The 5,309-nt window shown below is 39.2% G+C and overlaps 1 long non-coding RNA gene across 1 annotated transcript; it reads right to left on the reverse strand.

Annotated features, from left to right (window-relative positions):
• Window positions 1-3,305: 3,305 nt before the first annotated feature.
• On the reverse strand, window positions 3,306-4,594 carry LOC107086265. The gene is made up of 2 exons (XR_001481300.1): window positions 4,283-4,594; window positions 3,306-4,033 (listed from the first exon to the last, which is right to left on the reverse strand). It is a non-coding gene; the product is annotated as an uncharacterized LOC107086265 (long non-coding RNA).
• Window positions 4,595-5,309: the final 715 nt, after the last annotated feature.

Raw genomic sequence — 5,309 nt, forward strand, 5'->3', positions numbered from 1 at the left:
ACACACACACACACACACACACACTTATACCTTTAGGCATCAAAGGGTTAAATGGTTTAAGAATTCCCAGCTTGGTGTGAAATTGGTTATGCCTAAAATCTTTAAGCATACTTGAAACACAAAAACTAGTTAAACAATCTTATTTTCCAAATTTTTACACGGTAAAAAAACTGGTTTAAAATAAAAAATCACACTTTGATTAACAATTTTCATATTTTATATAGCATCCAAAATCCAATTTGTAGATGTGATGCTGCAGGCTGCGTATCCGTTCCGAAGCTTCTGTGATGCTTTAGACGGTTTGGCTTAATGATGACCAAATGGGGATCTCCTTTCTGTTCATCCGAAGGGAAACCACTTAGAACCTCTGGTTCTGTTATACCGGTAGCTCTCAGTTACATGTTCATCTTTCATAATAACTTCTGAAATTAATCAGTTCACAGAAAAAAAAACTGCAAGCATTTGAAAATCCGAGTTGTGATCAGATTGATTGGCTGTTAAGGTTTGGTAGCTTTACTGTGTTAATCAGTCCCTAGTTCTCATAGAGACTGACTTATTAATAGAAACTTGCAATAATCTCCAACAGAAAGAATCAAGAGGTTTAAGCCAGACAAACCAAATAGCATATTTGTTGCGTTTTTAGACTAATGGAAACCAAACCACATCCTTAGAAGAATGAAAGCTGGGTTAAGATCTCATAATTGTTCTCTGCTCTCACCGACCGTCTAGAATGAGTTTTGAGAAATCTGTTTCTAAGGCTTCAGGGCTCAGAAGACCAGAGGCAGAACCCTTATCGACCAAGGAGAGGTGGTTCTCCATTGTTCCAAAACATCCATGCTGGATTTAAGATCAGCAAAAAAGAACCCTAAGGTGGAATTCATCCGATAGCCTTTATTAGGCTCGCCAATTTTGCATCATTTTTGTAACAGGAGAAAAGTCTCATTTCTCTCTTTCTGTGGAATGATAGAGGGGAAACAGGCACACTGGTTTGAAGGATCTTGCCAGTATTAAGGGGGTTTAGATCATACAAGTGTTCCCATGATGATTGAAGCAGGTTCCAATACTTTTGGCAGAGTGAGTCAGTAAAAAGTCCAGCTGGAAAATAAATTCATCTTCATAACATTAATCACCCAAATCAAGCACTAAGTGGTCAAACATTCTGCTGGATGGCTGCTCCTACGTAAATCAAAGAGGACCAATACTAGAAGATGACGTAGGTTCTTACACAATCAGACTTTTGACCATAAAAGTCCAGCTGTATTTTCTCTGTAGCCAAGGTTAGATGCATCTAAGGGACAGATCGTTCTGGTCCTCATTTGGAAACGTCTCAAACCTCCAACTCCTTCAGGTTTTGCTTCTAATTTTTCCTCAAAGACGTAGTAACTCCTGTTGATCAGGCACATTTATCCGTTTTTTCTTTCCACTCAATTTTACTCAGAACATGTCCTTCAGTCTCCTTCGTTAGCCAGTATCTACTGAGGCGTAGCCTCCAGGTGGAGGAACTGTGATCGTCTCACAGAGCTGATTTTATATTCTGCACTCAACATCTCTGCTTATAACCTGAAAAGAAAAAAACAACAGACTGGCAACTCCATGAAAATACTTATGAATATAGAGCGATTACATTGTTTGTCATTTATATTTAAATACTTCATCTATAATTTTAAAATTATTTTCATTCTTTATGGATTTTTTTTCATAATTTAATAGTACCGGTATATTTAATATTCAAATCACACATTAAAAAAATGTTACACCCACTTCATACTACATTTATTTACACCTATGCATTTGATATTTTAACCCTCATATTGCACCCTCCCACTTTGAGAACTCCATTATCCATTTAACAGATTCAGAATCTTTGGAATCCATAAAAATAAAGATTTCCAAACATCGGTTGAAATTTTAAATGATCTATAAATTAATCTACAACTGTATAAATTCCTCTAAAACACTTAAGGATTAAGATGCACCTTCTTGTGATTTAGTAGCATAAGGTTAATAAGTCATAGTCCACTTGTCGGAGGAATAAAAACTTTCAGCATGGGTAGATCACACATTGCTAATTTTATTTAGACTTCATGCATAATCAACCAACACAAAGAAAAGATGAAGCGACCCAGAAATGCAGCACAGCCTCCCTTTAGGACTCCACAGACACACCGATCTGATCAATAGTTTAAATAGAGCTTCATTCAAATCAAACACATGGAGGTTTCTTTTCCACCCAACGGAATGGAGAAGTCTTTGCAACACAAAACACACGACTAACACCGAAAAAACAGGAAATTAGAAGGAAATCTCTTTAAAATGTGCAACGTTCATGTTTGTCCAGATGAGGTTAATGTTCTGGTCAGATGAGAAAATATCCATCCTTCATAAGATCATTCCCTCCAACAGAGAACAACGAGAAGCTAAAGCAGCAGCAGCGTGGAAACGTCTCAGCAGCAGAAACAGAAGCTAATAACATTAAAGCTAATGCGTAGTGATGGTTTGCTCGTTTTCCCTTTTCTAATAAAAACATTTTAAATACTGATCACAAAAAAAGATAAATTACTACAGCACAGCGCGGTCAAAGTGAACGCTTGTATGAAAGCGTGTCGCCAGGCCGTAAAACGGCGTCTGTGATCAAAATGTCTCGTTTGTGGCGCCTTGTTTTTTTTTTTTTTTGCCGTGGAGCTCATTTCAGAAAACAAATGTCATGTTGAAAGGTCAGGCCTCTAAAGATGTAAGCAAATCAGAATAATTATGTGCAAACTGCATCTGAGGAGGAGAGATGTTGAAATCTTACATCACAGAGTCACTAAATCAGGAATAATCTCAACAGGAAGGACATAAAACACTTGGTCCTCAGCATGATTTTAGGACAAAACGGAGAGCCGGCCCAAGGTGTGAGTGAATGTTTTAGCTGCTTCGACTCGCTTTGTTTTAACAGTCAGGTTTTAGAGCTTGGCCATGTTTTCACATCGAGTCTTTCCATGCTCCATGTTAATGCTGATTACTAAGTGTTCCCTTTGCTCTGGTGAAAACAGAAAACTAGCCTCTGTTTTCTAAATATTCCACTTCATCGGATGAATTACGCTCTAATAGAACCCAAAGTGAAACCCAGGGATGAGTGGAACCTTGGGTCGGCTCTGCCTGCGTGTAGAGGAACGCCAGACAGTGAGTTTGCTCGTTCAGCATCGTTTGAATACAGCAGCTTTAGGTGTGGTCGGAGAACCAACCACTGCTCCCAGTTTGGGACCAAAACACAACCAGGCAGATCATCAGCTCTGCAACCACTACAAACTTCTTCCCTTTTCTTTTTTTTTTTTTTTTCCTCAGACTATCATGGAGATATTAAACATATCTGATAAGAACATAAACTCTTTCCAAAAACAAAAGAACAGATCTACATTAAATTACCATCTCTTCCATATAAGGAGTTTAAATATACACCAAACATCTGCCATTTACAGATTTACAAATCAACTTAGACTTGTTTGCAGAGACTGAAAGCAACACTAAAACATAATGTGCAGGTTCCCCTGATGAGGAGCGCAGTCTGCACTGGTCAGCTATAATTAAACCAAACACTGACTGGAGGAATCTAAAAAGAAATGTCCTGCATAACTAATATAAGGGATCCTGTTTAAGTTTTAGTGAAACTAAAAAGCATTAGCTGCAGTCCACAGCGGGCCTAAAAGGAAACTATCCAGGAAGAAGCAGCCCCAGCGTCTCTGAAACTAATCGGCATGCGGATGGGAGCCATCACCTGCTCGCCGGTTCTGTTTGATTTAGCCTTTCTCATGTGCCAATGTAGTGCTATGATGGGTCGGGGGACAGGTCCAATTGCAGGCGTTGCTGTTCAGGGTCTGGGGGGAGGGGCAAAGGTTGACAGTCTACATGGCAAACAGAGCACCTTCCGGTCTCTCCTGCTTCTTCCTGCTGGGTGTTCCCTGCGCTGCGCCGGGGTTGCTGCCAGGGGGCGATGGTACGCCGGGGGTCATCTCAGCAGCTTTGGCCCTCTCCTCAAGGAATTTGTCAAACTCTGGATGGATGATAACATTTCAATTCAATTCAGTTTTTATATATAGCGCCAAATCACAACACGTCATTTCAAAGCAATGTACAATTCAACCAGATAATAGAGTCACATAGATTCAAAGTTTTCCATCTAAGGAAACCAGTTTGCTTCATTGACTCAAAGACAATCCCTCACACCAAATTAAACAGATCTAGAGAACATAAGAGGGAAAAAAAAAACAAAACAAAAAAAAACTAGTTTGGGTTTTCTTACCTTCGCTAGTGACGCCTTCCTCACCTTCATCTCCTTTCTGTAAGAGAAGAAGCCACAACAGAAACATGAGCTCCAGAGGCCGACCCTTCAGACCAAAACTCGGCCTAAATAAGGCTTTCTGCTGCCCTCAGACGACATCTAACCCACCAGGCTGAAGAACATTTCCCCTATATTCGAGTTAGGATGCTACCTTTGGGGGGAGTTTGCCATCCAGATGTTAGATACCACCACTATGACCCCAGAATCTCCCTGATCTACGCAGCAACACTTTCAAAACAATCAAAATCCAGACATTGTAGAGTGGAAGGTAAATAAAAACCCAGCTCTTAAAACCTTTACTAATAAAAATCTGAAAAGTGTGGAGTGCACTCTTTTTTTTTTTTTTGTTTAGCCCATGTAAATCTGTCTTCTAAGTTTAGGCCTTCGAAAGCCACAAAAGTAGGGAATACACTGCAGCTGTAGTTAATTTAAAGAGCAAATTGCAGGTTAAAAGAAAAAAAAATGCAAACTGTCTTCCAATGGATCATATCTGAAAAGTTGAATTAGGATTTTAAGCTGGTGAAAATTCTCAGTCATCCAGGTCAGTCATTCCAAAAAAGTAAAAAAAAAAAAAATTTTTTTTTGCTTTTTTGGATTGAATTTAGGATTTTAAGTGTTTTGGTCGCCATAATGAAGCCAATTTACCAATAAAAGCGACAGTCCCCCTAAACACTGCTTTTTTTTTTTTTAAACAAGCGCGTCATTTGACGTCACATCAGGGAGTCAAATAAGGTAGAGCGAACGTATAACTGAGTTTTGTAGAAGATTGCATTCATCGATCATAAACATGGTCAAATACTATGTTTTCAGGGCTACACAAACTGTACTTAAAGGAATAGTACACCCAAAACATGATTAGCCTTCATTTTCTACTCACCCCCATGCTGAACAACACTCTGGAGTATTTTTTTGATTTCGCAAATGCATCTGGAGATCTGGGAGGCTTCTTGCTGTCTGCTGCCATTCAAATAATGGAGGCCTATGGTGA

Source organism: Cyprinodon variegatus, unplaced genomic scaffold (genome assembly GCF_000732505.1).
Source record: "Cyprinodon variegatus isolate N-32 unplaced genomic scaffold, C_variegatus-1.0 Scaffold146, whole genome shotgun sequence".
Lineage (NCBI taxonomy): Eukaryota > Metazoa > Chordata > Actinopteri > Cyprinodontiformes > Cyprinodontidae > Cyprinodon > Cyprinodon variegatus.